A 27,732-nucleotide genomic window follows, 5' to 3' on the forward strand; every position below is an offset into this window, starting at 1 on the left:
CGAAGCCCCCTTGTTAAAAAGAACTGAGCATTTTCAGTTTAAGCAAATAGAGATTAAAAAGTGACATGACTGAAATGTTTACATTTATAAAGGGAAGCAGTGGATTGAGACTGTTATTTTAAAATGAGTTCATCAAGAACATGTGGACACAGTTGGAAACTTGTTAAGGGTAAATATTATACAAACATTAGGACATTTTTCTTTGCACAGAGAACCATAGACACCTAGAATAAGTTGCTAAGAAGCGTCATAGACAAAAGGACTGTAGGGACTTTCAAAACCTGACGTTATTGTAGAAGAATTAAGTGGATAGGATAGGTGAGCTTTGTAGGGCTGAATAGTCCGTTGTCATCTAGACTGTTCTAATGTTCAGTGTTAACACCCCTCACGTAATGCAGTACAAAACTAGATACCTACCAGATCTGAGCCCATTAGATCTGAATCCCAGGTCTGAGCCCTCCTGCAGAGTGGACACACTGTTCTCATTTAATTCTGCTACACGAGTGGTTCTCCAGTTCAGTCCTGGGGGCCCCTGTGCCTGAAGGTTTTTGCCTCCAACCAATTTTTGCTTTTCACTGAACTCCTATTTTAATTTAGTAAGCTGTTATTTGCCTGCTTCTATGTTTTGGAATCAATCTGGAAATTACAAAACTGTGGGTAGCACACATTTAAGTTGGTGATGCGGAGAATAATTTAGTGTTTTTTAATCTTGCTCTTTAAGATTTTCATCTTCACCGTGGTTTTCTTCCCACTCTTCTTGATGATCTGGATATTATACTGTTATTTTCTAATCAGCAGAGCACACTAGTGGGTTTGATATTGAAGTGCCTACAGACTTTCACCATTTAGCGTCATTTGCCCTGGTGTCTGCTGTGTTCGCCATTGTCGTTATTAGGATACAAGTAAAGAAGCAAATGGTATAGAAAAAAGGTAAATGAATAGTTAAAAGACAAAAGAGGTTTAAGCTTTTAAAACTATGGCAAAAAATTCAAAATTTCTCATAAATATAAATCTTAGTCTGATACGCACTTTTCTGAATACAGAGTAAGACATGGAAAAATGGCCAAGTAATTAAACAAGGAGACTGCTTAAAAGTGAGAATGACTCACTGATTGTGAAATGGTTGGGATAAAAACCTGCAGCCACAATGGGCCGCAAGGACTGGATTTGAGAAGCTATTTGTGAGGCATTTTTACTATTGTTTAAAGGAGTCCTTCTTAAAAGAAATATTACTGCTGCTAAACTGGCTAATGGTTCAAAGCCCAGGAACCCTCTCCCTCCTAAATTTACCTCTGCTCCCATCAACACATTTATATTCATATCCACAAGTAGAGTACTTTGGGATTATTCAGCAGCAGTCTGTGAAACCTGCATGGGTCAATTGACTTTCTGCTAATTGAAGTATCTCAAATATGTACAAGTATGAGGCATATTCTCTACCTGGTAAGGGTTTCAATTGCTTTTCTTATCTTTTAATGTTTAGTTGTACACACTTCTCAATGAACTTTGCACTGTTCATCTCACGTGAAGTGCAATATTAGCCAATGAATAAGCAGTTACCAGGCTAGACTCATGACCAATAAATCTGTTATTATTTGAGCTTATTTTTTTTTTCATGGTGTATTGAAAGCTCTTACACTACTCTTGGTGTCATTTTGGGAGTTTCAACACCCAAGGAATCCAATTCTGCAATCAGAGTTTGAGTCTAGATGTTTGACATTTTTTACTGTCTTTTCCAAAGGCATTTTATTTTGGGAGTGGCATCACTATTTTGTGGGTTTTGCGTTGTCTGTTCCCGTAAGAGATTTCCCATTAAGAGCTAGGGCCATGCCATTTTAGATGTCATCAATGTGCTGGTATAAATATCACCCTAAAATAGTCACAAGTATCCGAGCTTGGACCAAACTTAGAATATTATGTACTACATTGAACTTTGATTACTGGTACTGTATTATGAAACAAAGCTCTGCAATTTTTGTTTTATAATATGGATTTGACATTTCCTTCTTTCTGACTTTTCAGTTTTTCACCTTTGCTTTGTCCTTTCACTCTATTCTTTCTCTTGATCCTCACCCTTTAATTATTTGGGCTGAGTGGCCTTTTTACTTTTAGAGATCAGGTCTTCAATTCAAATGTTCAATCACATTTAAGCATGTTCCATTTTAGGTTCATAAGAGTGATTTCCGGAAGTGGTTTATTTAACAGTATCTTAATAAAAATATATATGTTTGTGACATCGTGAGCATTCACCTGGATGACTTTAGAAGTGGATAATGTGACAGAAGTACAGTAAGATGAGTTTTTTTCATGTATGGTTTTGATACTGTTTGCTCACACCCATTCTATCAGACATTTTGTTATCTCCATTCAGCATTAAAATATGAGACTAAAAAATGTTCTCAGCCATCACCACAAACTATATGGGTAAGCATCCATCCATCCATCCATTTTCCAACCCGCTGAATCTGAACACAGGGTCACGGGGGTCTGCTGGAGCCAATCCCAGCCAACACAGGGCACAAGGCAGGAACCAATCCCGGGCAGGGTGCCAACCCACCGCAGTATGGGTAAGCAATATATAAAAAATTTTTTGTGTGTGAAGTATTTCTTTAAATAATTCATAGTCATTTTCTTGTTTTTTATTCAGTTTATTCTATGCAAGTTTCTTCCGTTATTATATTCAGATACTAACAATAAATAAAGAGGAGAACAGACATGGGTTTCAAAAACAATGAATTCTAAGGCGGAATGGCCACTTCAATGCCAACTTTGTCTATGTACTTATTACTAATCAATGTCTCAAATAACCAGAACTTCAAAAAATACACAAATAAACAAAGTTAATAAATAAGCATGTCTCTCTCTCTCACACACACACATCTGATAACCTCGTATGTCACAAACCAAGCTTACAATTTCCAAACTTACCCAAAAAATGTGGAAAAGTGCACAATTGCAAATGTTATGGAATTTGTTCATTTACACTTGAGAGAATAATGTGACAATTTGCTGAATTTGCAGTGTTTCACACATAAGAGTTCGAGGATGAGAGAAAGGTTTTAGGATGACCCCCAGACTTTCAGTCTTGACCTCAGAAGTTAATATAGACTGAAGTTTAAAAGCAGCTTGTCGCCAATGTCCCACTCAGCTTGGAATTGAAAGGCGTGTTTGGCTAAAAGTGACTTACAAAGAGATACTGTGCCCAGGGAGTACTGATAGAGAAGGACAAAGACTTTGAACTGTTTTTATGGATAATGGACCAAAATATAACAATCCTACTGCTACTAGCTTTGAGATAATGACAGACCTGGTTTTGGAAAACCTTACTGTTCACATTAGGTAATTGGCAAAGGCAGATATTCTTGGGCATTTGAAACAATGACTTTATATGAAAGATTATATTGTTTAAAGTGATACAAGTGATTCTGAAATCCTGCCTGGCCAGCTCTGATCTCCCTTTATGTGTGTACTTAGCTCGGAATCTGTCAATTGATTAATCTTTATTGCCTTCCAGAGTCTGAATAAAATGACTTACAAAACAATTACAAGTTTCCTTCCAGCAACTCTTGCTCACAAAAACACATGTTTAGAAAATGATTTTAGTTTACAACATGAGATGAAGCAATGCACTGCTGTATACAGCACATGTTGGACATTGGAATCAATAGCAGAGGTTGGTAAAGAAGTAAAAGACGAATTTGTTGTACAGTTAGAATATTTTTTACAAAAGTAATTAGATGAGATATATTTTCAGTTTGGATTTGAATGTGGGATCTGAAGGAGCTTTACAGATACACTTTAGAACATTAGAACAACAGTGACGAGAATATGTCATTAAGCCCAAGAAGCTCATCCATTCTATTCACCTAGATTGTCCAAAATAACATCAAGCCGAGATCTGAATGCCCCCAAAGTCCTGCTCTCCAACATGCTAGATGGCAATTTATTCCATGTGTCTATGGTTCTCTGCATGAGGAAAAACCTCCCAACATTTGTGCAAAATCAACCCTTAGCAAGTTTCCAATTGTGTCCGTGTTCTTGTGTAGATTTTATTTTAAAGTGCAACTGGGATCTACTATACTAATTTCTTTCATAATTTAAACACTTGTGTCATGTCCTCTCTTAATCTCTATTTATTTAAACTGAAAAGGTTCAACTTCTTCAGTCTTTCCTCAGAGCTCATATCTCTTAGTCCCAGGAACAGCTAAGTCACTCTCTACTGCTCATTCTCTAGAGCTGCTATGTCTTTTTTATACGGACGTGGACAAATTTGTTGGTACTCATAATTTGTTGGACGCACAATTGTCCCTAGTAACTAGTAACCCTAGTAATTGTCCAAAACTGACAAAAGTAACTGGCACCCATCATTGTTTATTCCATATTTAACAAAAATCAGACTTTGCTTTGAAGTTTTCATTCAACAAAATATTTCAAATAATAACAGAAATGAAAATGGCATGGACAAAAAATGATGGAGCCCTTAGCCTAATATTTTGTTGCACAACCTTCAGAGGCAATCAGTACAAACAAATAATTCCTGGAGTTCTCTATGAAACATCTGCACCTGTCAATGGGAAGTTTGGCCCACTCTTCCTGAGCAATCTGCTCCAGCTGTGTCAGATTTGAAAGGAAGCCTTCTCCAGACTGCATGTTCCATTTCTTTCCATAGACATTCAATGGAATTCAAGTAAGGGCTCATAGAAGGCCACATCAGAATAGTCCAATATCTTGTTCTTAGCCATTCTAGGGTCATTTTAGCTGTGTGTTTTGGGTCATTATCCTATTGGAGGATTCAATACTTGCAACTGAGACAGAGCTTTTTGACACTGAGCAGCATGTTTCACTCCAGAATGTCTTGATAGTCTTGACATTTTGATGTTCCTTGCACAGACGCAATGCACCCCATGCCAGATGCAGCACAGCTGCCCCAAAACATAACCGAGCCTCTTCCATGTTTCACAGTAGGTATGGTATTCTTTTCTTTGAACGGTTAGCTTTTTTGTCTGTGGATACAAAGCTGATATGACTTGCCAAAAAGCTCCAGTTGTGTCTCATCTGTCCAAAAGACATTCTCCTAGAAGCACTGTGGCTTGTCAATATGCATATTAGCTAATTCCAGTCTGGCTTTTTTATATTTTTCTTTCAACAGTGGCGTCCTCCTGGGTTTTCTTCCACTGAACCTAGTGTCACTCAAAAGGTGTCAGATTGTGTGATCAGACACTGATGGACCATGACCTTAGAGCTCAGCTTGTATCTCTTTGGAAGTTGTCCTTGGCTTTTTGTCTACTATTCTCACTATCTACCAATTCTGGGGCCTGTTTTTCTCTTGTGTCTGCATCCAGGGAGATTGGCTACAGTCCCATGAACTTTAAATTTCTTAATAACATTTGCAACTGTTGTCACAGGAACATCAAGCTGTTTGGAGATGATCTTACAGCCTTTGTTCTTAACATGTTTATGAACAATTTTATTTCTGATCTCCTCAGACAACTCTCTCCTTTGCTTTTTCTCTGGTCCATGTTCAGTGTGGGACACACTATGACACCAAACAGCGGAGTGACTACTTTTCTTTATTTAAATAAACTGAAGGTCTGATTGCACGATTAGACTTGTGTGTGATGCTAATTAAAGAAAACAGCTAGTTTGACAAATCACTCTAATCCAATTATTTATTATTTTTTCTATGGGTACAAACAAATGTGTCCAGACCATTTTAGAACATCTTTATAGAAAGATCTATTTCCACATTTATTTTGCTTTACTCGACATATAAAAGGCATGCCTGTATAAATGGGACTTCTTTTCATTTAATCATTTTTCAGGAGGTATACAACACTTTTTAAATGAGCTGTGATTATACCAACAAATGTGTCCATGTCTGCATGTATGTATGTAACAGTTCTACTACCATTATTACTACTGCTACTATAACATCTGACAACAGATGCTTTAACTGGGCTCATTGTGGCAGGTAGGGTTTGTTTTCTGGTGATCTATCCATTTCTTTCATGCTCTGTCTTTGATCATCCCTAGTTTTCATGTTTTGTATAATAAAATCATGATGTTTGATAATGATTTGAATTTTATTATTCCCCGTTCTGGGCAAGGAGTTGATTCTCACCATAAAAGACAAGAGAAAAGAAAAAAAAAACAAACAAAAAATAAAAGTGACTCTGCTTACGAGCTAATATGTTTCAGTCCAGATGATGCAGCGTGGCTTGTCCCAACTGGTTAAAGGTAATGCCCAAAAGAGATTCTTTCTGTGCTGTTTTCCTCTTCCCTGTGTGTTCAGTTGCAGTCACTACCTGCTGTGAAGAAAAGTAAAGAGAAGCATGAGAGCATTCCCTGAAGAACCTGGGAGACAGTACTTGGGGATTCATTGTTTGTGAGAATATTAAGGAGAAGGTTCCAGGCAAGGGGACTTTTTTGAAGAGCACAGAGTTTTCTCCTGTAAGTGGAAGATCTTTATTGACTTTTGTGAACCCCCGAAATCATTATTTACAGGACTGACTGGGAAGACTTTTTACTTCAGATGCTTTTGAGTCGGCACTGAACAACTGATTGCTGCCTGCAATTTGTGAGCTTCATATACAGTACTGTATGCAATGGTTTGGCTGTGCTAGACAAGTCAAAAGCATATGTGACTTTACTTCTCTTGCTTTGTGGGGCACTGCTGGCATAACTGCTTACTGAGAAGGATCACTTTTCACTTTATGGGGAGTACTCTTACTATGCATCAGAGGTGCTCTGCATGATCACTGATCACAGTATGTATCCCCTTCAGGAATATTGTTCTCCCCAGTACTTTGCTGTTAATTTATCAGGTGCAAACAATGGCTGTTTGTTTGGCACATCAGTCAGGTGGCTTTGAACTTTAATCCACAACTTAAAGTTGTTTTCTTGCATACTTCCACTCCCTGGGGTTTCAGTTCTCCTTATCCACTCCTCCTTCCTCTCCTGTAATTTATTTGCACCTCCTGTTTATGTCTACTATTCCTTCCTCTGTGTTCCTGGGTGTACTTTTGCCTACACCTTATTTGCACCAAAGCAGGAGGGGAGCCATCAAACTCAATGATTTACACTGGTCATGTATCATACTTCTTGCTTTCATCCCTTTTATGACATTCTGTATTGAGATAAATCAAAGGATATTACAGGTTTGGATGTTTTATTTATTTAAAAATAAAAAAATGTTGTTTTCTTATCACATGTAAATAAAGCTGGGTTAGGCCAAAGGATGAGTAAATATTTACTTTATATAAATGCAATTAAAATAGTGTCTTTTTGCTCTGTATCATATTAAAACAGGCATCCAATATTTTATGAAATCTACGGAGCATTTCAGATTACAATTCAGGCTACTGGAATTTTTTGTCTACCATAAGAAGTGTCTGTGTAGAGTTTGCACACTGTCGCTGTGTCCTTCAGATGCTCAGATTTTTCCTTCATGTCCCAAAGTTATACGTGTTAGGTGAAAATTCAACTCTATATTGGCCTAATATGAAAGAGTTTGGATCTCTGAATGTGTGTGCCCTAAAATAGACTGGCACATGCCCTGGGCTCCAGATGTCACAACCCTAAACAAGATTAATTAGGTCCAATAAGGGATGAATGTGCAATCAATATAGTGTAATAAACTTTTTAATTGTGTACTTCATAAAATATAAACTCCACTGAATATGTATGATCATTCCTATACATTTTGGGCAGCATGATGGCTCAGAGGTTAGTGATGCTTTTTCAATAATCCATTGTTCTGGATTCAAATCTCACACTCAGTCACTGTACAGAGTTTGCACATTCTCCTCTTGTCTGAGAGGGTTTTCCCCCACAACCCAAAGACATGCATGTTAGGATGATTGCTGATATTAAATTGGCTCTATATGGGTGTATGCACAAGTAGGCCTCTTGATAGACTGGTATCCCCTGCGGGGTTGGTTGCTGCCTTGCACCCAATTTTTGTGGGATAGACTCCGGCCTCCTGCAACCTCTTATATTATTACACAGGTTTGATAATTTAAATTTTAATTTATTGAAACAGAACTGTTATAACTTAACCATATAAACAAGCCTTAAATGTCAACCCAGCTTCTCCAGATGTCTGTTAGATGTTTCAAGATCTTATTAATATAGCTGCTTGGCCACACTTGTCTGTTCTTATAGACTGCACCTCACACTGATCCAGTCTGAATTCTGTCTCTTTAGCTTTATTTCCTCCAGTTGTGGACATGATATTTCATCTGCTGTGATGGACTGGTGTCCCATTCAGAGCTAGTTCCTTCCTAATGCTCGATACAGCTGACATAGGCTCGTCACGATCCTGTGATGATAAAAAGAGGCTTTTGGCAATGAATGGGAAGCTATTTTCATTTACCCAATGTACATGTGAAACAGCTTTGTTTGTGCAGTATATAGACTGAAAAACAAAGATAACCAGTAAATTGGAATCAAACTGCTGACAAGAATTCACGTGCCTCCAGCGTCTGTCACAAAACTGTTCTGGAGTTTCGTTTGTTCATTGGAATTTTTAGCTCCACAACATTCTCCACTGTAATGATAAAATAAATTCAAATACAGATATAAAGCAGGTTTTGTTTTGTGTTTTTCACTTGTATTTCTGTTTGTAGCCAAGGATCTGATGCCAAAAATAGGCCTAGTGCTGATATTACTGAAAGTGACCTATTTATCTTTTCTTATACAGTGGAAAAGAAGGGCATTCAGTAGCTGCTTGAGCTGAAGGCAATGGACAGCAACTGACACTACCGATAAGTCAATGAAGCATTTATTTTTATGTCCCTGAAAAAAAAACACTTCTCCTGTCATTCACCATTTTTAGAACAGAAACTTTCACAGGTGAGGTTTAAGCAACACATTTTAAACAAATGCAACAATTAAAATATGTAAACCCATTGGGACAGCTTGTCAGAAAACATTGATTGTTCATTTGTGTTTTTCATTGCATCCTGATGGGCAGGCATAAAGAAAATTCTTAATATTAATACACTGAGAGTTAAAAAATAGTTTTTTTACACCAAGCTGTTTGTGAGAATTGCTTTAGTAAAGGTTTAATATAATGAAAGACCTGGTTTTGGAAAACCTCCCTGTTCACACTTTTTTTGTGGGGGTAAGTGGCATAGGTAAGTATTCTTAAGCATTTGAGAGTGACTTTATATCAGGGATGGGCAAACATTTTGGCTCAAGGGCCACATTGGGTTTTAAAATTTGACAGGTGGGGCAGTCTAGTAGTGAAGGAACCAAAATAAATAACATGTGACACTTACTACCTAAAAGGTAAAGATTACCTGCCTACATAATTCAATTTCAATGAGAACAGTGTTGTTGATCACCTTTTCCTGCCAGCGTATCGAGGGTTGGTGTCAGTTTAGTTGTGGCAATTCTCAGGACTAATCTCAGGTGTTTGTCAGTTAACTGGGGTCTGTGGCGTGCTTTGTTGATGTTCATCACGCTGAACGTCTGCTCACACACATAGGAAGAGCCAAACAACACCAGCATCTTCTGTGCCATCTTCCGGATATTTGGAAACTTTGCTTCATTTAGTAACGCATAAAACTTATCCAGTTTCAGCTAGTTAAACTTCTCCTTTAAGACGGAGTCACACTGAAGATCTGTCAGTTCCAATTATAACTCCTGTGGCGCTGTTTCAGAGTCCACTGACAGGTGACATGACACCAGCTGAAGTGAAGTCTCAGTTGTTTCAAAATCAGAGAATCGATGGCAGAATTCGCATCCAGTGATTTGCTGTATTTCTTTGCATGTTGAGGTAGTGTGGGGAAATGAACGAATGTGTTGTTTGAAATTTGTCTTGAGAATAAAGTTAGTTTGGCTTTGAAGGTTTTCACATTTGTATAAATTTCATGCACAAATTGATCTTTCCCTTGTAGCTTTGTGTTCAGCACATTCATGTGTGTCAGTATGTCCACAGCGAACGCAAAATCACAAAGTCAGTCTGTGTCACTCAGCTCAGGAAAATCAGTGCATTTTCCAATTAACTCCAAAAATGAGCGCATGTCCCCTTTGAGCTCTCACACTTGCTGACATACCTGTACTTTCCCCAAATGTAACCAGTAGGCATTAGAGTAGTAAAGTAAGTCATGGTAATCAGCTTCAGTTTCTTCAAGGAATTTAATAAACTGATGATGGTTAAGTTCCTTTGCTCGTATGAAGTTAATAAGCTATACGACTAACTTTATTACATGATCAAGCTGCAATACAGACTTGCACAGGGCTTCCTAGTGGATTATGCAGTATAGGAAAATTACATCCAACTCAGGGTTTTCCTCTTTCACTTTATGCTGTATTCATTTCAGCAGTCTGACGTTTTTTCCTGTCAAGTTTGGCGATCCATCTGTGATGACATTCACAAGTTTATACCACGGTAGCTCCAGCCTCTCGATGACATCAGACAACCTGTCATACAAGTCTGCTCCTCGTGTTGACCCCTTTATGGACTCTATGGCCAAAAACTTCTCCGTGATCTCAAAATTGTCATTAATCCCTCTAATAAAAACAAAGAGCCTACACTTAAATGACTCAGCTTTTGTGTTTAACTGGCTGGCCAAGTCTTCATCAATTAGTTCTATATGGCGAGTCACTGTTTTGTGTGATAATTTGTTTTTGCTCTCTGGGCACAAGAAACTTGCTATCTCTACCATGTATTCTTTCAAAAACTCCCCTTCAGAGAAAGACTTGCTGGCTTTTGCTAATTTGAATAACAGCAAATAACTTGCCTTAGTGCTTGATTCCTGAATAGTAGTTTGCCAGAAAAAAATATTTTGCTGTGACTGTAAATTGGCCGCTAACCTCTAAGCTGTAGCCATCCTTTCCTGCATTGACTGATTGCTAGAATAGTTAGCATGCCAAATAAGACAAGTCCATTCATTGTTAAAGTAGGGGTCAATGCAATGGCAAAAGTGGAGAATGAATATCTGTGAGGAGTGAGGACAGACTCACCTTTGGCAAAGGCAGCAGTGTGCCAACTAGTGGAATCCGCCAGGTATTGCAGGAAAATGGTGAAATGAATGTGGTCTTTAGGGCAATTTTGTAAATATTTGGTGGGCCAGATTAAACAGTCTGGTGGGCGGAATGGGTGTAGTTTGCCCATCCCTCCTTTATATGAAAGACTAGCTGTCTTTTTTACCCGTCTAAAAAAGGTTGAAATGTAAGCAATCAACATAGACTTCAGCATTAACGTTTTCAGTGTACCATGCAATGCATATACCATTTAGTATGGGATTCCTAGAAGAAGTGTTAATGTTTGTGATGTGCCATCTATTGGAATGACAAATGCAATGCACTTTATTCCTAAAAATTGTTTGTGATGTGCCATCTTTTGGAATGACAGAGACATAGCAACCGGATGGGCACACAGACAGACACAGACACTAAAACTTTTATAAAAGTGGATTATATTATTTAAAATTATGTACTTGATTCTGAAATCTTGCCAGGTCAACTCTGATCTCCCTTTATGTGCATGCTTTGCTACCAATCAGTTAACTCATGAATAATTATTTCCTTTCAGGGTGAGAACAAAATTACTTACAAAACAATTACAAATTTCCTTCCAGAAACCTTTTTAACAATAACAAAGCATGCTTAGAAAATTATTCTAGTTGATGCCAGCAGATGAAGCAATGCACTGCTGCATATAGCACACGTTTGATATTGAAGTCAATGTCAGAGGTTGGTAAAGGGGTAAAAGATGAATTTGTGATACAGTTAAAATATTTTTTAAAAAGTAATTAGATGAGATATATTTTCAGTTTGGATTTGAGTGTGAAAGCAGAGGGAGCTTCACAGGTACACTTTACAAAATTAGAAAAATCTTTACAAGAATATGCCATTCAGCCCAAGGAGCCTGTCTATTCTATTCACCTAGAATTGTCCAAAATAACATCAAGTCAAGATGTGAATGTCCCCAAAGTCCTGCTCTCTTTGACACTAAATTGTAACTTATTCCACGTGTCTATGGTTCTCTGCATGAAGAAAAACTTAACAACAGTTGTGCAAAATCTGCCCTTAACACGTTCGCATTGCAGAGTTTAGTTTAAAGTGCAACTGGGATCGACTGTATTAATTTCTTTCATAATTTTAAACACTTTAGCCATTTCCCCTGTTAATCTGTTTATTTAAGCTGGAAAGTTTTCTCTCCTTTAATCTCTCCTCCGACTTCATACCTCTTAGTCCTGGGATCAGCCAAGTTGCTCTCCCCTGGACTTTCTCCAGTGTTGTGATGTCTTTTTTGTAATATGGAGAGAAAAACTGTACATAGTACTCCAGGTGAGGCCTCACTTGGGTATTATATAAGTTAAGCATAACTTACTCTCTTGACATGTACTACACAGATGAAATATAACCTAACATCCCGTTAACCTTCTAGACTGCTTCTATACAGTAGATTGTCTGGATGTAGTTAATGATGAAACCACTACGACTGCTACGTCCCTTTCTTAAGGTGTACTTTGAAGTTTCAGACCTCCCATTGTGTACTGAAAGCTAACATTTTTACTTTCTACATGTGATACTTCACATTTAATTACATAAAATTTAATCTCCCACAAAACCTGTATGCTGTCCAAGTCCCTGTATAATAATTTGGCTGATTCCACATCAACTGCCTTTTCGCCTAGTTTGTATCAATGCAAACTTAACAAGCTTATTGATTATATTCTTGTCCAGATCATTTATGTATATATAAAGAGCAGCCGCAACATTGATCCTGACACAAAGCAGGAATCAAAACTAGATGGACCTCCAGCAGACATTAGCAGAATAAAAAAAATAATATACTCTGTTATTTATAAACTTTTGTCCTAATTTGAGCAATGTTAGGCTTTGTATTTAAACAAATGGTTTCTTTTTTTTGGCACTTTCTTTGGGCTCCTTCTAATGTTCTAAAAGGTATAAATGTTTTGTGATGCTTCCATAAATAGTTCTAATATGAGTAGGAGAGGGTGTGTGTATCACTGTGATCTGGTAGAGTTGCAGCATGGTACAGTGTACTATCTTATGTCCTGTGCTTTAAAAATTCCCATGACAAGGCCTATAGTTGAATTAGGTATGTTCAAAAATAATACAATAATGTATTTTAAATATTCATTTTTCATAATAATTAGAAGAATACAATAATTTAAACTTATTAACAATGTTTGTTTTGTTTTTTAATTACAGTGCCTATAAAGAGTATTCACTCCCTTGGAAGATTTCAATTTATTTCCCTATAATATTAATTCACAGTGATTTAATTTTGCCTTTTGACATTTAGCAATAGAAAAAGACTCCAAATATCAAAGTGAAGATAGATCTCTGGAGAATGGTCTAAATTAAATACAAATACAAAACAAAATAATGCATCACATAAATATTTATTCCTTCAAGTCAGTATTTAGTTAATGTACCTTTGCCAGCCATGACAGCCTTCAGTCTGTGTGCATACTGTAGGTCTCTATCAGCTTTGCACATCTAGATACTGCAGTATTTTCCCATTCTGCATTGTGATCGTGAGTGAATAGCCTTTGTCAAATGCAGCCACAAATTCTCCATCAGATTGAGATCTGGATTCTGACTCTGCCACTCCAGGACATAAACAATGTTATTTTTAAGCCTTTCCTGTGTTGCTTTGGTTTTATTCTTGGAATCGTTGTTTTGCTGGAAAACAAATCTTCTCCCAAGGTGCAGATATCAAGCCTTCCAAGACCCTCTGCATAAAAAATGCCCCCAAAGCATGATGTTACCACCACCATACTTCATATAGGGGAGGGTTTGTTTTTGATAATATGAAGTGTTTGGCTTATGTCAAACCTGGCATCTAGAGTGAGGGCCAAAAAACTCAATTTTGGTCTTTATCAGAACATAGAATCTCCTTCCAGCTGACTTCAGAGCCTCCCATGTGACTTGTGGCAAACTCTAGCTGATATGTTGTGTGTGTTTTTTTAACAGTGGCTTTCTCTTTTCCACTCTCCCATAAAGTTGTGACTAAGCACCAGGGCAACAGTTGTACGCTGAGACTCTCTAATCTCAGTCACTATAGCTACTAACTCTTTGATGCCTCTGATGCCCACAGCCTTGACATCTTCTATCTCTCGAGAAATCGATAGTAACAACCGAGATGGACTAGGACAAAGAGGACACAAAAACAAAAAGGTTGGGGCAAAAATGTATAGTGCTTTTACCTTCAAACAACAGCTGTCAAAGAAATGTGCAGTATAAGTCTTCAAATAAATCATTCCAAAGTTAAAAATCCAATAAATAATGTCAATAAATAATCCATTAAAACCAAGGATAAAGTCAGAATCAGCCTCTTATCTTGTTCCACAGTGTTTTTCTATATGTAGTTTAAACTGAGGGAATAACTTAATTCACATCCCAATGGTTCAGTAATTAGCAGTGCAAACAGATGTTATAATGGTTTAATTGCAGCAATAGAATAAATAACTGACAAAACCTCTTCAAATAATTTGGCTAAAACATTCATTTTGAGCTAGCTCATTAGTAGAATATTCTACCTGTTAGTGTTACTCTATATGAAAAAAAACAATACAGTAGGAGACAAAGTAAACAGATGTCATTTTGTAAAGAGGTGCCATCCGATAAGATTCCTGGGTTTCTATATCTGCATTAAACTATTTGATTGTATGGCATTATCTGTGCAATAAATAAGCAAATGATTGTAGAAGTTCATATACTTGCAAATTAGTTTGATTCTGATGGTGTCGTAGATGAGCTAAAAAGTCCAGAAAACGTTTTTTTTTTTATATATCTGTCTGGCAAACTGGATTTCTCTTCATCTGGCTTGGTGATGACAGTCCTTCTGATCAATCACCACAGGTTAAATGCAGAAAATGGCCAGTCTCAACTAAACATTTTGTACAAACTTCAATTATGTATGTGCTTGGTTAACTGATGATGAGTCGGCTATTGATGAATTTCATACTCTGCAGTCACAAAACAGAGGTATATACCTTTATGTAAACAAACATTGGCAGAAATTGTTGTTGGTTGCAAAAGGTATGTGCTCTAAGAGGGAGCCACTGTCTGTTTTGATGCACCCTAATTATATACCAAGGGATTTTCCCGAAACCTTTTTTGCAATTGTGTTTATTCATCTGAGAGCAGTGATGAGTGACCCAGCTGACAACATCTCCAGGATGACACAGAAGCTAAAACTCACTCACTCTCTCCTGACATTCCACATTTTATTTTATAATGGTTACACAATTTATATTAGCCTATATATATATGCCAAATTTGCTACTATAGAGCTTTTAACTAACATTATGGTAATATTTACATAACGGTGCTTATAAAAATAGAGACAAAACCCTGTTGGGATCAGCAGATTATAGCTGTGAACATAACAGTCTGTAAGAGAGAAAAACTTGCTACGCAAATCAAAATATCTTATAAGGAGTCTATCCAGTGCCTCCAAGGTGGTTTTAATTTCAACACATGTAACATTTTTGACGAGTGAGCTGATAATGAACTGATATACAGCAGTTACATCTAATTTTGAGAAGACACCATGATTCTGGTCAAATAAGTTGAGGTAATTCCAAACCATAAGTTTAGATTAACTAAAGACATGAAGGCACTACTGAATTGGAATAAAGGGCATTTCACTATGTAACAGAAAGCTACAGAAAAGGGCAAAATATAAAATCAGAAGCTCAAGCTGGTCTCATTATGTAAATGTTATGAAAATGATGTCTGCCGTTCATAGTAAAATAAGTAATTCAAAGGAGAATTTGGGGGCTACATTTGTTTTTGGTTAGCTCAAAAATTCAATGTACCCTTCTAAAGATTTGTGTCATAAGATTTTACTTGATATCATGGAGCACGAGACCGCAAGGAGTGTCAGTATTTTTTTAATGAAATTGTAAGAAAGTTTAATGAAGTCACGCCCTGAACTGGAAGTGGTTGCCTGTTCACGACAGACTTTTTATCGCCATATCGGTTTTATCTGCAGCATGTTTGTTTATTTATTGTTTCAGTTGTTTTTTTACATTAATTAAATATAAAATACTGGAATTCAACAGTCTCAAATCGCCAATCATCTGACTGTAACTCCTGCACTCGGCTTTCTTTTAGCTAAACCCTGCGAATTAGCATATTTCCAGAGGTCCCTGACACCCCTCTTTTACAGAAATGGTGTGAAGAAAATCCTCTAGCAAACTAAATTGAAAAACCTCTGGCTTGGACAGAATAAGTACTGTAGTTCTATGCTTTAGTCTTGAGCGCAAAAAATATCTACAGCTTCTGCCTGGGCTATGACTTAGTAGTCTTCATCCTTTGAAAATACACAAATATTCTACTAAGACTGTTATTGGTATTCTTTCACAAGATAAGTAGGACAGCTACAGACCTGTTATTCATTATTTTGTTACAGCTAAATTCTCTGAAGCTAAGGGCACAATTCTGGATTTTTGATGCTCTCCTATTGCTCTCCCCATCTTCATAGTCTATCCTCAATAATGATGAAAGGATAGACTCTGGAGATGGTAACATACTATAACATACAATAGGTGGATCCTTGAATATAAATTAAATTAGTAAGAGGTGGCAAAAACTGATTAAATATTTTCCCATCGGGAATTAACAAAGTAAATCAAATCAAAATTAAAAAATATGTCCAAAGGTTTAATAGTACTTCCTTTCCATTATTAAATACCATCTGATCTTGTAAAACTATAGATGGGAGGACTTTTTCCCCCCCAAGGCCTTTACCAAAATCTTGACGTCATTGTTCAATAAAGAAAGTGGCCTGTAGGATGCCTTTTTCTAATTGTTTAATGTACCTATTCATAAAGTGTGATTGATGCCTGAAATAATATTTTAGTTGGACGGTTGTTCCCTATCTTCATCAAAAATAGACAGTATTGGATAATATGATTTAATTATTTTTCTTTTTGCCTTTAAGATGTTAAAAGTATTTTAAGATGCAAAGTTTGTGTATGTTTAAATGGTGAAATCTGAAAGTTAGAAGTAAAGTTTTGACCTAGACAACTTGCAAAAATTCCATTATGTCACGAACTGAAGCCTCCATCTATGCAGAAAAGATGTGAGGCCATCAAAAACATTCACAAGCCTGGCAAGGCCTCCTATGCCTGCATGGATTAGTATTCACTCCAAATGGGTTAAGCTTTTAACACCACAGGCCTACTCCAGGTCTTGTAGTCCAATGGAGATTTAAGCCTCACAATAATTAAAATGTCTCAATATATTCCAAGTGCCTTCCAAGAGAAGAAGAAGCCATAAAACCTTGGCATGGAAAGATGGTCTACAAAAATAATCTTTATAAAATAAGATTTATTTGTAACACACCTAAAAACGCAGAAAAGGCTCCACTGAGTAATCAGATGCATTAAAGGGGTCACCTAAATGGTAATCTACCGTGAACAAGTCCCAGAAAACACAATTCAGAAATCAGAATACTTAGACAAAGTAAATCAAATCAGAAAATCAAAACTAAGATAAAGTAATGCTCACAATTCCGAATAAATATCTTGAACTGCCCCTCTCCATAGCTTTTATAGGACTAGGTGAATGCAGTTCCCAACCAGAGCTTGACAAATGGCCTAGCCACTTGAGCATCCGCTCACAAAGAATATGGACCATACTCACATTTAAAGAAACAGTACACTAATACATAATCACATATAAATTCAAAAAATAACAAAAGCATGATGAATAATTAGTCAAAATAAACCTAAACAATAATAAAACATAAAATACACATAACTTAATTTCCACATGTGACACATAAAAGGAGACAGGTACACTACTTCAGGAACTGAAACACTTTTGACCAGCTTTATTAAGGTCAGGCAATGAACTGGAACCAGAAGGCAGCAGCAAAATCTACAAGAACAAAGGCACCAGGAGATCTGAATTTTTAGAAGCAATAGGTCATGAGGTTTATTTTGTGCCTATGTTTCTTTGTATATTTAGTTCTCCCTGAGATTGCCTCTTCCTTAAGTTTTTTTAAAATTTATTAATAAAGGCATCATTTATACAACTTTTTCTCCTCTTTGTTTTATCTTTTGATATAATAGGTTACCTCCTATCCTAGTATCTGAAAACCATGACCAGTCATATTAGTGACAACCCTACTTATCTACAGTGATGAAAACACTGTACTGTTCAGGCACAGCTGGAATAAACAGCTGGTAAACAAGACATGTTCATTACATTGAATATAGTGTACCTGGAAGAAAACTGCACATTCTAAAAAATATTGAAAGGATTAAAGTTTTGATTACAGTATGCATTGATAAATCCATAGCTCACTGTATTTTAAAAATGAGGTAATCTTTTACTCTTATCTCTATTCATTTTAAAATAAATAAAGCTTAAAAACAACCTCATTATACTTTCCATTTTTATAATAAATCAAACCAGACTAACATTTTCCTCTTCATTTAAACAGCTTACAGTATGGACATGCTTTACCAAACTGAGAATGACTGATTTAAAAGCATATTAAACATGAAAAAGAATAAAATAATAATCACCATTATAATCCTTAGTTGGTTAAAACCACTTAGAATAATGCATAAAAAATAATAATGGCAAAATATAATGCTTGAAAATATGACTTTTCCATTTTGCCAGTCATTCTTTTTCGGACTTCTTTTCCATTACAGGGTCCCTAGGTAGAGGGTACCTATTCTAGCAAAATCATATACAAAACCCTAGCCAGGATGCCAACTTATTACAGATTACACTTGCTCACATCTTTAGGGTCCATTTACTAATCTCCAGTAACCTTCTAACATGCATGTCTGTTAGATTAAGGAAAAAGCCAGGGTACATTGAGAAAATCTGTACAAACACAGTGAAAATGTCCTTGTAATACATTCTAAGTAATGGAAGATCACGATAGCATACTTTGAATGGAGAAAGAAGGTATGCATTTAATTCCATTCAAATATCTCTAAAATTGTTAACCATTAAATTACTGTATTATTAAGAACAGTTACTGAGACAGACGTCATATGAAAAACTGAAAATAATTGAATTGATTATGAATCCATGGAGGAAGTGGAAGAGACAACAGAGACCCCTGAAAGCAGTTGTATGCTTTAAAGTTGCAGATGATGATACTGTCATGTTTGTTTTGAACTAACAAAACGTGGTTCAGACAGACTCATTTTGATTACTGAGTGGTAGAGATTTTAGGGGCTATTCTAAAAGAATGGTCAGATGCCAGTAAGACCGTAAACACAAAATAGACAAAGAAATATTGTAGTCATTAAGCTAATATAGTCATTTCAAACAGAAATCATGAATCATACAGCATATGAGAACATGAGGGTAACCATTAAGAAGGATATTAGGTAGGCTAAAAGACAGCTGGTGAGGAATATAGAAGATGAGGCAAAAGATGACCCAAAGGGATTCTTTCAGTATTTTAGTAGTAAAAGAACAGTCAAGGAGGAGGTGAAGTGCATCAGGAATAGTAAAGGGGAATTAAAAAATACAGAGTGAAATAGCGGATGCTCTAAATAAGCATTTTTCTGAGGTCTTCACACGTGAGGAAGTAGATAAACTTCCAGCGGTAAATGGGACTAATAAGGAAGTACTGATTGATTTTGAAATTGTAGAGAAAGAAGTACTGCTCAGATTAAATAGGCTTAAATCAAACAAATCTCCAGGATCAGATAATATTTCCCCTCAAGTTCTTAAGAAGTTTTTAAGCCAGTACATGAACTGTATTAACCCTTGACAAATATTTTTAAGAAGTCACTACACACTGGGTAAATTCCGAAGGACTAGAAAATGGCAGATAATATCCCATTGTATAAAAAGAGTGACCGGACAGATCCAAGCATCTATAGGCCAGTAAGCTTAATGTGCATCACAGAAAAATTAACAGGTAGCAGCACATGGCAAGTACAGGAGTTTTTATGAACAGTCAGCATGGGTTCAGAAGAGGGAGGTCATGTTTTACTAACATTTTATGAGGAAGCAGCAAAAGTGTATGATCAAAGTGGAGCTTATAATATTTTTTCTGAACTTTTAGAAAGCATTTGATAAGGTGCCACATGAGAGGTTGGGCATCAAACTGAAAGAAGTGGGAGTTCAGGGTGATGTTTTTAGATGGGTACAGAATTGGTTCAGACACACAAAGTAGAGGATAACGATGAATCTTATCAGAATTGGCTGATGTTAAGAGTAGAGTTCCACAGGGGTCAGTGCTAGAGCCACTGCTATTTTTAATATATATAAATGATTTGGAGAAAAATATAAATAACAAGCTGGTTAAATTTGCAGATGATACCAAGATAGGTGGATTGGCAGATAATCTGGAATCCGTTAAATCATTAAAGAGGGACTTGGACAGCAGCATACAGGCTTGGGCAGATTTGTGGCAGATGAAGTTTAATGTCAGTAAATGCAAAGTATTACACATAAGAAGTAAAAATTTTAGGTATGAATACTGTGATGATGCAGGTTCTCTCCATGCCCCCATCCAACTTCTGGGAGATTTTGAACCCGACACCATTAGCAATGTCACCAAGATGAGCTGATAAATGAGGACAATTCTCAAATGAAGCCAGGGGATAGTGCAAAAAGTGCCAAGGGGCTTTTATTAAAACAAACAGTTGTGTCCAAACAGAAAGTGCAGTGCATCACAGTTCCAATAAATAAATCCATAAAAACAGTGAACAGTTGGGATAAAAAGCAATAAATAAATGTCTGTTAAAATTCCGAGGTTAAAATCAGAAGTTAAAATGCAGTCTCTCTCATCACCAGATCAGCACACCTCCATCTCTCATTCTCCCCGGCTCACCCATTGCTCCCTTAGCCGGCGGAGACCCAACAGCAACGAGCTGCTTTCGACCGACCTCTGTCTTAGCTGCCTCCAGGCATCATGGCCAGAACGTCCGAGGTCGGCACTCCTCCCTTCTTCCTTCGCATTCACATAGTCGCTCCTCAGATCCATCAGGAGGACACTTGCCTTGCTCACCCCACTCCACCCAAACATTCAGTGGGGTTGACTAGCCCCTAGAGCGCCTCAGCCAAATGCTCCTTCGCGGGGCCCCAGCTCATGCTGTCTCCTCCTTCCAGGTGGCCAGATCCTACCTTCCAAGACTGCCTTTCATGTCCTTTAACCTCCTTTTTTCCTCAATCCCCCCTTTTTCCTGGTGCCGACCCGTATATATACCCCCGTCTCCATAGGTGCAGCGCCTTAAACACATGCCGCAGGAAGCCAATGAAGCAATTGAGAATGATCGCACCCGCACGTGTGACTCGCTCCAACTACCTCATTAACTCCTCGCGGTCGTGCAATTGCACACACGGAGAGCGAGGCAGGATTTAAAACCTGGTCCCCTTATTTTTTTTTTTTTGAAGCCGCAGACCCACTATACCACAAATACACAATGGGAGTTCTGAAAATCAAGAGGACACCATATCAGAAAGATTTAAGATTCATAGTGGACTCTACGCTTTCAACTTTCAGACAGTGTTCAGAAGCCATTAAGAAGGCTAACAGAATGTTAGGTTATATGGCACAGTGTGTGGAGTACAAGTCCTAGAAGATTATGCTCATGCTTTATAATGCACTGGTGAGGCCCCATCTAGAGTACTATGTGCAGTTTTGGGCTACAGGCTACAAAAAAGGATATATCAGCGCTAGAAAAAGTCCAGAGGAGAGCGACTAGGCTCATTCCAAGGCTACATGAGATGAATTATGAAGAAAATTTAAAAGAGCTGAGCCTTTCCAGTTTAAGCAGAAGAAGATTAAGAGGTGACATGATTGAATGAAGTGTTTAAAATTATGAAGGGTATTAGTACAGTGGATCAAGACTGTTATTTTGAAATGAGCTCTTCAAGAGCAAGGTGAGACAGTTGGTAATTTGTTAAGGGTAAATTTCTCACAAACATTAGGAAGTTTTTCTTAACACAGAGAACCAGACACTTGGAATAAGCTACCAAGTATCATGGTAGACAGTAAAACTTTAGGGACTTTCAAAACTAGACTTGATGTTTTTTTAGAAGAATTAAGTGGATAGGACTGGCAAGCTTTATTGGTCTAAATGGCCTGTGGTTATCTAGATTATTTTAAAGTTCTAATGTTAAAAAAATAGATGGGTCAAAGATCTATGGAGTTTCTAATCTGTCAGTACATGAAACTGTATATTTACATTAAAACAAAAGTTTTTAAGGATTGGTTTCGTAACTTTTTACATTCTTTGGTTTCAACAGCCTAAGACAAAAATGCTGGAAAACAATAAAAATAACAGTCAATACATACAACAAAATTGACAAAACAAAAGCATAATTTAAATGTACCACTTGCAATATGAAAGCAAAATAATCATGCACCTGAGCCATATATAATACCCACAACAACAAGAAAGAGAGGAAACATATGCAATAATGAGAGTTTCAGGACTCCTGAGATTTGAAGTAGTGACTTGAGCCAGCTTCTCACTAAGAAGCCACTGTCTGCTGCATCACCGATGTATGACTAATATATGCCCATTGTGAATCATCCTTTGAGACAAAAATTGAAAAGGTCTCTCTGAGGTTGCTGTCAGCAGGTACACTCTTCAAACAATAAACTTTGCAATACACTTCTTTTTCAAAACACATATATTATTTTTACAGTGTACTATGGGTGAAATAATCAGAACCCTAAGATGTTCATCTTAGTTTAATTTAGAATTCCGTATTTCATGAAGGAATTGAACTCAAGTCACAAGGATACTAGTTCAATTGCTACCTCTGATTCCACTTGTAAATGTAAAATTCCCAATTGTTAAATAATAAAAGTGACAAAAAAATATTACTGAACATAGTGGTACAATTGTAAAGTACCTTGGATTGTTGTCCACCACAGAATGCCTCCAGTGTAGCTTGTTTCAGCATGACAGTGTTCCATACAATGGACTGGCACCTCATTCAGGTTTGTTTTCTGCTTTGGTCAGCATAAGTTCTGGTTCCCTGCAACCCTGTATTTGAAACAACATGTTCCAAAAATGATTACATGACTCATGAATTATATAAAATGAACCTTGTTTTTGTTGTAATTCTATACTTTGTAATTGAAGAGACAGTTCCAGAAAATATTGCTTGGCTTGTGCCATTAAATATTAATTGCTTTTGTTGCATCCACATACCTTTCAAAAAAAGTTAAAAAGATTCAGTAAATTTAAGAATTTCACTGTACTCTGTACATGACATTTGACAACAATGACTATTTAAGGAATGTGCTTTACAACATTGTCATATATTCTACAACATTAATTATTTACATCTGAAATCTGCATCATACACATTCCATGGCAATCAGGGCACTCATCATCCAAAGTAACTCAATGCACAAATGCAAGCTTGTGTTAAAAACACCAAAACCAAACACCAAAAAAAAAAAACTCCAAAGTTTTATAACTAAATTTGGAACAAAATGTCAATGAATCAAAAATACTCTTGTCACCTTGCAAAGCAGTATGAGCTAAATATACAGCATGTAAATCTGTGTGTGAGAGTGTGGGTGATACTCAATTTATATGGTAAGATACCTGTATTCCAACAGGACAAAATTAAAGATTCTGGCCTAAATATAAAGGATTACCTCAGATTCAAACCATGAAACAAACTTGCTTTCATTTATAAACGTCTCTGTATTTTGTTTCTTGCCTTATTTAGATTTTCTGATGTTGGCTTTTCTATATGGCCCCACTACCTTCTGCTTCATTCTCAATATAAGTTTTTAATTGGTACTATAATTAAAACTATCTTAACTCATCTTAGAATATCTTAAGGATATAAGAATATCTTAAAATGCATATTATAAAAGAAGAATGTTATATTTTGTTGCCAAGCTATTTTATTTCTATCTGACAACTGCTGCCAAGTATTAACAACACCAAATAGTATTTCATTCACAAACATGCCATTATTTTCCTTTACACTTCATTGTTGAATAAAGTAAACTACTTCCAATAACATATGGCTCAACAATATCCTCTGCATATTTTGTGCCTTCAGGAGGTTATTTTATATTAATTTCAACAAATCATGCATAAGCCACCAGTTAATGAGATTTATTAGCCCATGACCACAATAAATTACATTAGCTGTGAATACTGTATGCTCATCAGGTACATCAGACACATATTTTACATATGGTCTTACCTAATGTTTAATAAATGGGAGACTTTTTTCAGTGCATGAAAACATGGGTTACATAAACAAACAAAAATCGATACCACATGCATAGGAGCTGAAATTTACATCATGCGATAAATTAACAGGAGAGATGCATACTGTATATACTAAACAGCATTATTACAAAAATAAAATCATATGAAATAAAGAATTTTATCTCAGAAAAGAAGATAGATTTTACTCGTCTCCACATTTAGAAATCTATTTTAAAAGAAAATATAGCTGTGTTTGGACATGAAGATTTAATAAACATTTTGCTCATCCAAATTCCACTTTGCTTTTATATGTAATCTCATTTTAATGACTATAATATATTAACAGTTTAATATATTGCCAGTATGTCTTTGAAAGTTGTTTCAAGCACAAATGTATCAACAGATGGAATAATAATGAAAATGTTCCAAAACAGTATCAGTTAAATATACAGTGCGCAGACTTTTGGCAAGGATACTTTACCAGCTATCTATAATGAATGATACTCTACTTTAAACTGAATCAGAGCAAAATCCATGTTGCTTTTATGTTATTCTATTTCTTTTCCTGTGTTCTCCCTGGTGGTTTTGACAGGATTAATGAGAGTTCCTGCAGCGGTTGCTACAGTTTCTAATCCTCCTAATTTTTTTTAGTCTAAATGGGTTTTAACTCCTGTTGCCATTTGATGAAGAAGAATGTCAACATAAAATATCAAGATTTTCTCTTGTTTTTGTATACAATACAAAAATATATTTGTACTAAGCAACAAATAATGAAACACTATTAGTGTCTGTACTTTAAAATGACTTAAAAATATGAATTTCATGGTAAAAATGTTACACAACTACTAGCTATAGCCTTTCTAGATTTATACAGTTGGTTTTTAATACAGAGCTTTTGACCTCTTCACAACAAGAGCAACACTTGGAGAACACAAATCCAAATAAAGTCCTATGCAAAGGCATAGACTTTAGTTCTGCATAGGCCAGTGTAGAGGCATAGGAGTCAAAAGGAATGTTATGGATTATATACTGTACAGTATGTGCTGCATGTTCCAAATAGACATTAGGCAGGTGAATTAGCATGGTAAAGAAAGAGAACACCAGGGGCCTCATGCATAACAGTGTGCGTAGAATTCACACTAAAACATGGTATATGGACAAAAGTGTAAATGTTCATACGCACAAAAAAATCCAGATGCATAAATCTGTGCCAACGCCAAGTTCCACATTCTTCCACTCCATAAATCCCGATCAGCGTGAAAAGTAACGCACGTGCACGTGCCTACTGTCCCGCCCCGTCTCCTCCCAGAATTACACCTTTTTGAATATGCAAATCAGTATAAATTGCCCTTAAGCTCAGTGTTCTGTGAAAAGGCAATGGCAAAAGTAAGGGGAAATAGAAGAATTTCAGCGAATACCAAGTGGAGGCAAGGAAAAACGTACTATTTGTGGGTTTAAACAGTGGTATAAACAACAAAAGGAAGTTGATCGAGTGACATAGAGTGTCAGAGAAACTCGAAAGCTCAAGTTCACAAAGTCGCACAGTGCCCAGAATAAAAAAGTCGCCGTGAAAAGGTGAGTAATAGCCCACTGTCTGAGTGTCATATGAAACCTTATTAGGGTACAGAGAATAAAAAAAATAGGCACACAGTGGGAAAAAAAAGCAAGGAACTTCCACTTTACTCAAGAAGTTTATTTTGTCATTAAAGTAGAACATCATAAACTTCATCATAAAATCGTTTAATTTACTAGTTTCTGAAATAGATGATAGGAATTAAAGCATATCATTAAACGTGGGAACCCGGTGGCGCAGTGATAGTGATGAGCTGGCGCCTCGTCCAGAGATTGTTCCTGCCTACCACAAGATGCTTGCTGTGCCGTGCTTGACCTACGATGAAATAATTTATTGCAGCAGTACTGTCTCTTTCAAATGTACTAACCTCCAATTCCTGTCCTTCGTTTTCTTTCTCCAAGTAACCAATCACCACACAATCAGCTCTGTAATAGATGTCAAGCCATCTGTATAGGCTTAGAACTCCGATTCTTCAAAACTTTTAAGGAACATTGAAATATCTTCATAGTACATGTTTAATTATTCAATCCATCAATCCATCCAGTTTCGCACCAGCCCCAACAAGAATACAGTGCGAGGCAGGAATAATCTCTGAATGGGCGCCAGCTCGTCACTAGCGCTGCAACACCGTGCCCTCACATGTTTAATTATTAACAATATAGATTATTTAAATAATGTTACCATTTTATCTGTATTAAGTAATAAACATATTTTGCTGCATTTCATCTTAAAAATGATATCGTCATCATGTAAATACACGCTTTATAAAGTGGCTAAGGTTGTGCAATCTCATAACTGTATCACAAGTTTACAGTGAGGTAATTGTACTTATAAGTACAAACAGTTCCACAAGGAGGACTTGATGGACTGATTGAGTGTGTTTATAGTTCTTGGGATGAAACTGTTTTTGAACCACGATGTCCCTATAGGAAAGGCTCTGAAGCACTTATCGTATGAGAATAGTTCAATAGACAGCATGGCTGAGGCAGCGTGTGCTAGATGTTGTATGCCGATAATTCTTTTTCCGATCAGCTGCTGTACAGCTATGATTCCATGCTCAGATATAGTGATATAAATACTCCGAGTGGCGCAGTGAGAGTAATATGGAAAAAGATGATCTGCTGTGGCAACCCCTAACGGGAGCAGCTGAAAGAAGAAGAAGAAGAAGGTGCAGTGAGAGTAACAATGGCAAAGCAGCTATGGTATTTGGAATAGTTTGGCCTTTCCGTGCACCATTATATTGTTACAGGTTAATAGCAATCAGATGCCTTAAACTAATAAACAATATGTGGTTAATTTCAGTGTATTTGGTAAAGCCACGTCAGGGACGTGGATCTAAAAAAGAAAGGGAAACCACACTCGAACAAAAGCACTGCTTTGAGGCTGGTTGCCGCCAGTTTGCAAAACCCAGCACAGACACCAAGTTTAGGTTTTATACATCGTGATTTGAGCGTGGAAATGGGAGTACACAACATTTTTGTGCATATGCACCATTTATACATGAGGCCCGAGGCTCTCCCAGGAAACTTGGTGTCCCTAAAACAAATGTAGGAGGAGAGTTTTTTGTGAAGACTCAACTGGTAGGAAGAAGGTTTAACGTGAAAGAAAGAAAGAAAGAAAGAAAGAAAGAAAGAAAGAAAGAAAGAAAGAAAGAAAGAAAGAAAGAAAGAAAGAAAGAAAGAAAGAAAGAAAAAGAATTTGTCTGTTTGTGGAGTGCTGCTACAAGGGATCTCTTTTATCAAAATATACTTAAGTTCATTATTAAAAAGAACACAGAGTATTAAAGGTGCAGTCAAGCATGCATAATATATATTACAAGGGGAGTAGTATTACTCAACATCTGAAAACTAATATTTCTTTCTAAATATTCTATTAAAACAAAAAATTATGAGGAACAAAAATAGGTTTACATTTTCCTGATACTATACCTGGTCTTCCATTGATTACTGTGTTATTTACAAAACCTTTTAACTGGCAAGGAAATAA

General features: G+C 36.6%; 1 long non-coding RNA gene across 1 annotated transcript in view; it reads right to left on the reverse strand.

Annotated features, from left to right (window-relative positions):
• Positions 1-6,038: 6,038 nt before the first annotated feature.
• LOC114666290 (uncharacterized) overlaps positions 6,039-27,732 on the reverse strand; it is a 29,652-nt gene continuing 7,958 nt past the window's right edge. The window contains exons 2-3 of the long non-coding RNA XR_003718555.2: positions 22,846-22,979; positions 6,039-6,308 (exon numbers count right to left, since the gene is read on the reverse strand). This is a non-coding gene — a long non-coding RNA (uncharacterized LOC114666290). The remainder of the gene's footprint in view (positions 6,309-22,845; positions 22,980-27,732) is intronic.

This window comes from Erpetoichthys calabaricus, chromosome 15 (assembly GCF_900747795.2).
Source record: "Erpetoichthys calabaricus chromosome 15, fErpCal1.3, whole genome shotgun sequence".
NCBI classification, from domain to species: Eukaryota; Metazoa; Chordata; class Cladistia; order Polypteriformes; family Polypteridae; genus Erpetoichthys; species Erpetoichthys calabaricus.